Raw genomic sequence first — 11,962 nt, 5'->3', positions numbered from 1 at the left:
AGGTGTTATCCAGGTTGACAATGCACTACCTCATTTGATTTAGTTTTTTAAAATAGACTAAACTGCCTCCATTACTATAATTAGAAACTTTATTGTGTTTTAATTAATATGCAGAATATTTTTAATATTAAAAAACTGATTTTTAAAATTCTATTTTAAAAGTATTTAACTTTATAATAAAAAAGTTTAATGCTTGATGCTTCTTTTTAGAAGATACTAGATTATACTTTGCTGCCTCAGTGTCTTCTTTCATAATATATCATCATGAATTGCTGCTCTGAAAACCTGACTGTATAACCTTAAGGGGAATCGGAACAATCTGTGTAGAAATAACCTACTCGATAATAATCGGAGGTGTTCTGTTGGGTCGTTTTCTGTGTCTTCCTACAAGTCCGAGCGATTGCACATAAGGACAAGCTGAGTTAGAGGAGGAATAATAACATCCATTGAAGAGTCCAGTGTACAAGAGAGTTTGGAGGAAGCATGATCCTGAAGAATTCTGTGGTCTGCTACCTAAAAGAGGTTTAGACACACTAGGTAAGTCACAAGAGAACTATAAAAACTAAATGATATTTTTCAAAATTAACTTTTGTTTTATTTCCACATCTTTCTGTAAAATAGTATTCTTACTGTGATGACAACATGGTAATACCGTGGAAGAAAGACCAACTTAAATCTATTAAAACTATACTTGACACAAGGTCAAGAAAGAACTACTACTAACCAACTGAAATATTATCTCCTTTTCTGTGTTTTCATTCTCAACAGATAAGTTCACCCTAGTAGAGGAAGTCCAGACTGACATGAGAGTGAAAATATTTGATAAAACCGTAAGTTCAACCTGAATTTTTTTTTGTCAAAGGAAACTATAGTTCATTTTTAAAAGTCTCTTTCTATCTTTAATTTGCTTCTTGTTAAAGTGAACTTTCCCTTAGTTTACTGGAGATGGGGAGGGCTGCCTTAGAGATTGACCAGCCACACCCCATCCCCTCTGCCAAGGACAAAGCAGGGACCTGTGTCTCAGGATTAGGGGAAATGGTTAAGAAGGAGAGGAAAAGAAAATTGCTTTTCCAGCTTCTCTAACTTCCCATGTAGCCTACAGAGAAAAGCAAGTATCCCTTGGGAGGAAATAACAAAAGTGCTAAACAGTAGATGGATGGATGAAGCCTGCATCCCTGTAATGTACTGGAACCCTTGCCTTTATAATGTCCCTTGCTCATGGTTCTCAGAAGGCCAAATGGATGTTTACTGCCCATTGGCCCTACCCTCCTGGGCTCCTCTACCTTTGAAGCTGTTCCTGGCTCAGTTCCTTTTCCTGCCAGAAATATCAGTCAGAAAAGAGGGTCTGGTAACACTGTAACAGTCCAGTTGCCTTGTTTCCTTTCCCAAGAGCACACTTGAGGTAGCTGCTTAGACCATAAGAGGTATTCATAAGAGGCCCTAAGAGTCACTTAATTGCCTGGGTGGCTCTGTGGGTTAAGTGTCTGATGCTTGATTTCGGCTCCAGTCATGATCTCACAGATCATAGGTTTGAGTCCCACAACAGGCTCTGTGCTGACAGTGTGGAGCCAGCTTAGCATTCTCTCTGTCCCTCTCTCTGCCCCTCCCCCACTCATGCACAAACACACCTACCCGCACTTTCTCTCAAAATAAATAAACTTAAAAAAAAGGTGAGAACATAGCACAGAAACCAAAATAATGAGTGCAGAAATCTTCTTGGAAAAAAAAAAAAAAGGTGAGAACTAATTGGAAGAAGTGTCAGGTAATAAGAGATAAGCAAACCTCTTCTTACAAGACCAGTCATCATTATATTATCTTTAAGGTGCCCCCACCTCAGCCAAAAAAAAAAAAAAAAAGGGTCCCATGAAATAAACATTCTAAGATTCTATCTTTTCATTAAGCATAGATTGGATTTCCTTACCAAATACAGTACTATGATTTGTCAGACTTTTGATTCTTAAAATACTTCATGACTGCCCTGTGTACTGCTTTCCCCTCTCTCAACAATAACCTCAACAAACATGGTAGGTATTGATGCCATATTTGCTTAATTATCTTCTCAGGAATCAGAGTATGATCTGATGAAAAGAACTTTTAAGAGTTTATATCAGTTTGATTGTCTGAAATTCCATACCAAGTTACTGCTTTCACATTGTGTGATCACGATTCTAATGTAAACAAAAAGGACATTGATGGTGAGCTGAAACTTAACACTAACACATTATATGCTTATAAGGAAAAGTCCTTGGGATTTCAACTGCCACATGAATTAGACCCTTTGGCATGTCTTATAATAATCTGACTTTATTTTTATTTCATTCATTGTGATAAAAGCACCCACCACACAAATGTGGTTAGACATTTCTTTAACTTTTCTTCATTGAAGGAGTTATGTAAATCTATTCACTGCAAAGATTTCCCTCACATACTGGAAGAGATACATCTCTTCATCATACCCAAGCTAGTCACATACTTCCCATGGATCATCCCTTCACCACCTCCTCTGCTTGGACATAATTATTGAAACATACCTGAAAGGGCATGGGACCTTTGATTTTGAAAAAGTTCTTCCTATGCAGCACACCAGCTGAAGGCCTTTGGGCAGCTCAGTCAGTTTTCCTGAGCCTATTCGCAGGGTTATTGTAAGATTCCTATGCATATGAGGCATGGGAAATTGTTTTAATGTATAAGGTGCCAGATAAATAAAGCAGTAGTTACTACATTTCTTTAACTTGTTACCATCCCCACTGCCTGCATACAAACATTTTCATTAGTACCCATTCTTCCCTCTCAGAAGCGTTAAATGTCCCATCTCAGAAGAAAATGTCTTAGAAGCCTAGTTTCTACATCCTTCTAAAAGAAGGTCCCTTTCTGTCTAATGCTAATTCCTCCCCTGGTGCTTACATATCCACTGCAGATTCCTTATGAATCTTTCTTAATTCTCTACCATCCCCTTTCTCCTGTGGCTTTAGCCTTTCCTCCTTTGATTTTCATCCTCTCAATTTAGAAGCACATTCATCTTCTTCCCATTACTTTCACATTAAATGTCTGTAAAAGACTGGTCTACTTCACACCCCAATCTCTTCTAAACACTGCTCTGTCAACTGCACCGAAGCTGCTTTGTTAACATAACCAGTGATATTTTAAATACCAAATTAATGGATTCCTTTGGGTTGTATTCCAGTAAAATTTCTATATCGGTTTTAAAATTGTTAACCACTCTTTCCTTCAAACTTTTTCTTCATTTACATTTTATGACCTCACTTTCACTTAATTCTTATACCTTTTTGTCCCCTGTTCAGTCTTTTTCCTAGGCATCTCATCTTTTCTGCTTCTAGAAGAGGCTTAGAGATATCTAGCTTCCCAAATTAAATAAATTCTTCCCCCATGGCTATTGGAATCATCTCAAAGATCCCTTGTGTTAGGCAAATTTGATGCTGTGGTAGTGATTTTGTGGTTAGGATAAATATATAATGAAAACTGGATCATGACTACTTATTTTCCATAGACTTCTAAAGTGTCTAAAGATGTAGATAATTTTTAGTAACAGCTTATATGAATTCAGTTTAAGCCTCATCTAAAGGTATGAAAAGCCACAATAGCAGAAATATAAATAACAAAAACTCCATTATTAAACATTTCCTGAATGCTAATTGTGTAATTGTCAAGTACCAGGGTCACTTGAACATCTTGTCCTCATCTGGTACTACTAGACCACAAGAATTTTCTCCCTCTCTCTCTAAGGCAGGTACCAGGTAGTAAGAACCACTCCTTATTTCTACTAAACTATGAGATTTTTCATCACACTGTGGGCTCCCTGCAGATAGAGATGATGTCTTAGTCATCTGTGTCCTCTCTGCCAAGCAGACCACTTGACATGTAAGTTCACAGTGAATGCTTATTGAGTTGATTTAGTTTGGGTGGGATAGACTGAACCAAATTAAAATGGCATGGAAGATGCTTCGGAAAGCAGTTCGGAAGTTCCTTAAAAAGTTAAACATAAATTACCATATGCCTTAACAATTCCACTTGTAAGTAGGTACCCAAGAAATGAAACATATTGATACCAAATGAAACATATCAATATGAACATGAATGTTCATAGCAGCATTATTCATAATAGTCTAAAAGTAGAAACATCCAAATGTCCATCAGTTGATAAAAAGAATGTGGTATGTGTATACACACACACACACACACACACACACACACACACACACACTGGAACATTATTCAGCCACAAAAGGAGTGAAGTACAAATATATGCTACAATATGGATGAACCTTGAACATGCTGAAAGAAGCCAGTCATAAAAGGCTACAAAACACTGTGTGATTCTATTTATTTTTAAAAAAAATTTTTTTTTCCAACGTTTTTATTTATTTTTGGGACAGAGAGAGACAGAGCATGAATGGGGGAGGGGCAGAAAGAGAGGGAGACACAGAATTGGAAACAGGCTCCAGGCTCCGAGCCATCAGCCCAGAGCCTGATGCGGGGCTCGAACTCACGGACCGCGAGATCGTGACCTGGCTGAAGTCAGACGCTTAACCGACTGCGCCACCCAGGCGCCCCAGTGTGTGATTCTATTTATAAGAAATACCCAGAATAGACAAATTAATAGAGACAGATTAGTGGTTGCCTAAAGATGAGAAGAGAGAGTTGAAGGGGGTGATAATAAAGGTGCATTGTTTATTTGGGTGTGATGAAAATGTTCTAAAATTGATTGAAGTGATATTTGTACAACTCTGAATATTTAAAAAATTTAATTATACACTTTAAATGGATTTTATGATATGTACATTACATCTCATTAAAAAAAGAACACTGAGGAAAGTTAAGGGAACCACAAATAAATCATAAATCTAGACTTTGGTTAATGTGGAAGAGACTTTTCATAAAATTACTCATTTTTTTGTTTTTTTTAAAAAAGGAAGGGGCATAGAAGTTGTGGGATACAGTTAGTCAAGAGCACTTTGAACATTCTCTCGCATTCTGCTGAGAAACAGAAATGTCTAAAACTCCATTTTTCTTCCCTAGCACCACTAGTGTAATTCAAAGGGAACTTTTTGAAACTTACTGAAAGATAGGCCAGGTTTCTGTTCCTCTGGGAATGTTTAGATAGATGATAGATGATAGAAAGATAGGTAGGTACATAGGTAGATAGATAGAGTGGTGATTGCACTTGCTGGGGGAAAAAACAAGTATAAAATAACTTGCCTTCTATAAATACAATTCAGAAAGAGTTATTTTTTGTGGATTATTGGACTGGGTGAGAACTTTGATAGCTCTTCTATTATAATACTTTCAACAACTGCAGCAGTTGATTCCGTTTTCCCTTGTCTCTTACTGTGTTTGAGGCAACATCTGTTGAAGTTCATCATTTAAGCTCCCATTTGCTCCCTAGCCATTTTTCAAGGGTCAATGATTTGGTTATTTCTAGGCAGGATTTTTTTTTTTTTTTTTTTTTTTTTTTTTTATGGCCAGATTGTTTCTTCTCTAAGAATGTATGCAAAGAAAAGTAAATGTGAAGGCACTGTAACTTACAGTCTGGGTACAGACTTACAGCCCCTGAAAACCTTGTACACTTTAATGTCATGTCAGTCATTTTAATGTCTGTGGAATTGCATTTGGAAAATGGGGGACATAACTGTCTACTTCTTGAGAGAGAGCTAATGATTAAATTCATGCTTTAAAGATATTTTGAATTAAAATATTGAAGATATTTGAATTAAAATATACTATAACTCATTCACACATTCAGAAATGAAGCTCTTTGAGCTTGTAGGAGGAAATACTGCGCTACTGATTTAGAACAGCACTGTCCAATAGAAATATAATGTGAGGTACAAATGTAAGCCAGATACGTAAAATTTTAATTTTTTTGTTCCTACATTTAAAAAGGAAAAAAACAGATGAAATTCATTTAAATAATATATTTATCTCAAAATATTTACCTCAGTATATTCAAAATACAATGTCAACATGTAGTTAACAAAACAATTATTGATATACATTATGTTCTTTTTTTTGTTCTAAATCTTTGAGATTTTATGGTGTGGTTTACACTTACAGTTGGTCTCAATTCAGATTGGCCATGTTTCAAGTGCTTAATAGCGACATTCATAGTGGCTACAAATTGGACAGATTTAATAAAATCTATAAATAATTTAATAGTAATTATTTTAAAATAATTTTAAAAAATTAAAATTAAATAAAAATTTAAAAAGTATTAAAAAATAATTTAATAATAAAAATTTAATAAAATCTATAAATCTATAAATATATTTAGAATTTAGAACTTTGATTCTGATTGTAGCAAGAGGATGAGTCATGGGAGAAAGTCAAATAGCAGTTTTGCTAAATAAAGGAAAATGGTTTCATAAGGAAAAAACAAAACCCTTTCCTATGTGAGATTATAATCTAAAGTAGGACTTTCTGTGTTCTTTTTGATTAGTCTTAAATTACTTTTACAAACCTATTTTCTTTGAAAAGTAATCTTAATTGGTAGAAGAAAGAAATGTATGTGGTAGTTAGGAATATTTTAGAGACTTTGTTCTGAATGGGACCTCTAAAAGAATCTGATTGGCTGGATCTTCTTAACTTCAGGAATTGAAAATATAAGAGGGTTTGTGAATTGTGCTTACATTTAATAACACCAATATTCAAAAACATAGTATAGCCTGTATCGTATATATTACTAATTAATATATATTATTAATATTTATATATAATTATAGAATATATCATTTTATATGATGCCATTATTGATTATAGTTTCATTTATCTATGTATCTAAATAGTAAATTTTAATTGCCTGCATTGAAAAGCTTTGAATTATAGAGCTATTCTAAAAAAGCCTGTAAACTGAGACCTCCTTGGGAAGAAAATCAGTATAGGAAAGAGTTTTCTTCTAGTCTCCCCTCCTGTGCTCCCACGTCCCTTGTCAAACAAAAGGATATTGAAAAGTCTATTTGGCCAAGTATTCCTTTTAATTTAAAATAATACTTACATTGGGAACTAATAGAAGTTTAGATGAAGCTACAGACATTTCTCAACAGGGATGTATTTTAACAGCATGAATTTTGACCCAGTGGATTATCAAATATTGTTATTTAGCAATGTTTAAAACAGGCTGGGTCACACAAATAAACTTAAATTGCAGTTTGCTACCTCTCAAGCTCTGTATGAAACTCTCCCTGCCCCCTTTTCAGCCACACTCCCTCTCCCCAGGCCTTCCTCTCAACCTCACAGATCTCTGGCACTAGTATCTGCAGAGGAAGGAGTGGGGATGAAGGCAAGTAGAGTAAAACAATGGGGAAGGGAAGAAGACAGAGTAGGCAGAGTACCTTGTGACCTTAAAATAACGAGCCGTGTTTTCCTGTGTGTCTGGTAAACTGTCTCTAAAGACAATTCCAAAAAAGAAGCTATAAAAATGTTTAGAATAAAGACAACATCCTTGGGCTAAAAGCCTGCCCTACCAAGTTTGCTACCATGAAGCTCATTACACTTTTGACTGTAACTGAAAAGCCGATTTTGGTGTTTGGAAGGTGAGGAATGGAAGTGAGGTGAGGTCAGTCTTACTACTTGAAAGCCATTGTTTATAATGCATTACAATTTTTTGAAAGAATTGACACAAGAAGTAGTGCTCCCCCTGCTCCCGTCTGTTATAAAAAATGATGAGGGCTTCTTTTTTGAGATAAAAAGAGGTTTGCAATTTTGTCGATTCAGGGTAAAACTCTGCTGTGTGCCTCAAAATTTTTCAATTTTTTTTTTTACATTGAAGTAACAACATAGTGAATGAGCAGAGTAAAAATTTCAATGCAAGTAAGATTTCTAAATAGCTGTGGTACACCAAATATTGCCTCCCAAAGATGTTCACATCCTACTACTCCCCACAACCTGTGAATATGTTACCTTATATGGCAAAAGAGACGTTGCAATTGTGATTAAGGATCTTGAGATGGGAAGATTATTCTGGATTATCTGGGTGTGCCCAATGTAACCACAAACATCCCTTTGAAAAGGAAGCTAGAAGGTCAAAATCAGAGAAAATGTGAGGAATAGAAGCAAATGTTGGAATGATGTAATTTGAAGATGGAAGAAGGGCTATGAGCCAAGAAATGCAGGGAGCTTCTAAAAACTGGGTAAGGAAAGGAAACAGAATCTCCTCTAGAGCCTTCACAAAGATTTTAGCCTCACACCTCTCAGACTTGTGACTTACAGAACTGTAAAAAGAATATATTTGTGTTGCTTTAAGCCACAAAGTTTGTGGTAATTTATTATAGCAGCAATACATGCAACATTTGCCTTTAATTTTGATCAGCTACAGTTTCTGTCCTCCCATTTATTTATCATAATTTCATTGCCAACAACAGGAACCTACTAATGATGTGAAGTCCATCATGGGGACAGCAAACCATACCTGCACATATAAAGGCATCTATACCAGCAAGTAAGGCTACCTATTTCCATTTATCAAATTGATTCATCTAATACATACTGAATAAAAGAGGGGCCAACATCAACAAAATTCTTGCCCAGTTGGAGCCTACATTCTAATGGAGGATACAGACAATAAATAAACAATGCAGTTTCATACAATGGTAACTTTTCTTGGTAAAAGCAAATACTGGCTGATTTTGGAAAAGTTTTTGGAAAGGTTAACCAACTGTCTCTGTGTAAACCCAACTGCCAAGTTCATGTATCCTTTACTACTGTAAGATGTTTTTCCTGAGGTATTCCAAGTAAAACCTGCAGGGGTTTCTTAAGACCTGGCATTTCATCTGTTCCATACCAGTTTTCTCAAATTTTGTGGGATAATCACTTTACAGCCTCTGTGCCTATGATCCACCTCTAGCCTTAATGCCATGTTCTGGCCAACATCCCAGAATAACCCACGACTATTGAGTCTCGAGTTGACTCCAGAATCTTTGTATGAGAGTATTTTAGGGATGGTAGTTTCATTAAAGTGTGGTTAGGAGACTTGTCTTAAAGCTCTGTTTGAATAGCAAGAACACTGCCTAGAGTAATGCTTGGGAGGTAAGTACCTGGTAGGTACTCAACAGGTATTTTTAAATAAATTAATGATTATTTTTATCATTGCCATAAAATCGTGATTGAGAAACTTAAGCCTACTGTTGGATGTTCAAAAAAAAAGGTTGGATAGTCAGCAAAACTAGATGAGCAGCACTCATCATAGCATTTTTCTTGATGTACTTTTCTTCTTTCTAGATATACCACATATCAAAGAAGCCCCACAACCAAACTTACTTTGGCTAAGAAGATTGGGATCTCACTGTGACAACATTTCCAGGAGAAGAAAGGGTTATGATACAGAGGAAATCTGGTTTCAGAACAATGGGGGAACTAATAATATAGAATACTGGTTAAAAGTATGGGTTCTGGAGTCAGACAAGTCTGAGTTTTAATCCTGCCTGCCACTTGTTAGCTGGGTAACCCTGGACTACCAGCCAGTTGCTCTAATTTGCAATTTCAGCAACTACAAAATAAGGAATGTAATGTCTTCCTCATAGCATATAGATGAAATGAACTAATAAGGTAAAGCATCTGCACAGTGCCTGCTGCCAAAGTGTTCAATAAATGCTAACAGTTAATATTATCAAACAGATGTTATTATATATTCCCAGATATTCTATAATGGAAATACAGAGATTTTAAGTTTTAATGGCATTTAAGATTACAGTATGGTTATAGTGTACTAAAGAATACTTTTTACGATGAGAACAAATTGCCACATGATTTACTTCCTATTTTTACTTTTGGTTTCCACTGATGAATTATTATACATTTCTGCAAATTTCAAGTATTACTGCCTAAGCCTTTTATTTATAAAAAGTATTAATTTATTTATTAATACATATATATATAATTTTGGATAATGCATAAATATGAACACCTACATCTTTAGTAGTGACTATTTTTAAAAATCTCATATCTCTTCTCCCACTTTGGTTTCTTTTATACCCCATTTCCTTGATAACCCATGTTAACAGCCTAATATGTATCCATCCATTTTCTAATTTATTTTGTTGGTTTGTTTTTTACTTTAGAGAGATAGAAAGAGAGAGAGAGAGCATCAGTGGGGGACAGGGGCAGAGGGAGAGAGAGAGAGAATCTTCAACAGGCTCCACAAACTGCAATGCCCAACACGGGGCTCAGTCCCACAACCCTTGGATGATAACCTGAGATGAAATCAAGAGTTGGACGCTCGACCAAGAGAACCAGCCAGGTGCTCCACTCTTCTTTTATAATTCTATGGAGACTTATTCGTAATATATTTATATACATATAAAAATACGGGGTTATTTTGATCATCAACTTTAAAAATGGGACCATATTCTCAAGCGTGTTACTTTTCTCACCCAACAATATCCAGAGGAAAGATCTTCAATTCATTTGAGTTTAATAGTACAATATTCCATAATTTAGATGTAACATTATCTATGTAGCATTTCCACAATTATTGAGCGTTCCTTTTGTTTCCATTTTTTGGCACTACAAATTAGGCTACAATAAACATCCTTATATGTCTTTATCTACTGATTTGTTTATTTCTTTGTGATAGATTCACAGGAGTAGGGAATGTACACTTTTAATTTTAATAGATGTTTGATACATCTTTTCCACTAGAAGCAAGAAATGTAAGAAAATTTTATGTCACTTTCACCAAAAATGTCACTTGTACATAACAGTTATGTAGCGATAAATAGGAAATCTTGAAAAAAAAAAAAAAAGAATAAACTTCTGGTAAGGAAGTTTCAAACAAAGATGCATTCCATTGGGATATGTCCTCCTTTTTAATTACTGTAATTGGGAAGTGAAGTTGAGTAGGAGCTGGGGGGAAGGGCAGGAGACTTTAAAAAGAAAGGATACTGAAATAGAAACCTCTCCCAAGTTTACTTTCATCAATAGGTGACTTTCCCCTCTATAAGTGTGCTGTTCTAAAACAGGATGTCTGAGAACCTGGTAATACACAATCATATGGCTGTTACACACTTTTTCTTGCAAGTTCATTGGCTTCTTACTCTTTTGGCTAAAAGTTTTATAGTGTGCAGCATACTGATTTTTACCACTTAAACATTTTTCACTAATTTGCTGTAGTAAGGAGTGGAGGAAGGGGAGAGAATTCCATGAACAAAGGCTGTCTTATGAAAGTACAGACATGTTATCAAGTCCTTCAGCAAGTGCAAGTGAAGTCTTAGCAGAGTTAATTGCTCAATTCACTAAGTTTACAGTGCATCTTTGTAGGGAGCAGAATAAAATACATGATTTACAAGTTGGAATGAAAAAAATCTTCATAAAACAAAGTTATCAGGCTTTTTCTGTTAATAGGAAGAATACTAAACAGAGACGAGCATGCATTTTAAATATTTTTTCATTAGTAATTTCTGTTAAGAAATAGGAGTTTTGTGCAAGGTAGATATAAAATCAGTAAGAAAGATTGACATACTTAATTTGTACATTTACTTCAAAAATATGATAGAAAGATGAAAATTGGCTAAAAAGAAACTGTTCGTAATGGTAAAAAGCTTATAACTGTATGACCTTTCTCCTGCAGAAGAACCAGAAAAGAGTCTGATTAATTCATGGCCAAGTGAGCTAATTTAAAAAAAACCAAAAAACACAAAGATGACATTTGAGACAAAGTAGATATAAAATTTTACATTATTTCTAGAATAAATCAAATTCCCCTACAAATATGTTTCATTAAACAAGAGAATATTGAGAAACTTAGGTAATGGGAATACCGTATTAAAGTTTCATTTTCTTCTTGAATCACAATTATTGTGCTTCAGATAACAGCATTCTGAAAAAAAAAATGTATATTTTTTTTACTGAGAAATTTGTCATTTTTAAAAAGCTGAAACAGTCTCAATTTTATTGTTTTTTTTTTAAATATAATTTTAACTCAAATTAAGTGGGTAATATGTTCCAAAAAGTT

At 34.9% G+C, this 11,962-nt stretch overlaps 1 long non-coding RNA gene across 2 annotated transcripts; it reads left to right on the top strand.

The window, feature by feature from the left end:
* The first annotated feature begins 284 nt into the window (after nucleotides 1-284).
* LOC125150652 (uncharacterized) lies at nucleotides 285-11,728 on the top strand. 2 transcript variants are annotated; one of them, XR_007146420.1, is made up of 4 exons: nucleotides 285-537; nucleotides 769-830; nucleotides 8,376-8,452; nucleotides 9,232-11,728. It is a non-coding gene; the product is annotated as an uncharacterized LOC125150652 (long non-coding RNA). The 2 variants fall into 2 exon arrangements; XR_007146421.1 differs by lacking the exon at nucleotides 8,376-8,452.
* Nucleotides 11,729-11,962: the final 234 nt, after the last annotated feature.

Source organism: Prionailurus viverrinus, chromosome D4 (assembly GCF_022837055.1).
Source record: "Prionailurus viverrinus isolate Anna chromosome D4, UM_Priviv_1.0, whole genome shotgun sequence".
NCBI lineage: Eukaryota > Metazoa > Chordata > Mammalia > Carnivora > Felidae > Prionailurus > Prionailurus viverrinus.
The sequence above is the reverse complement of the archived record's forward strand: the minus strand, read 5'-3'. Positions and strand labels throughout refer to the sequence as shown.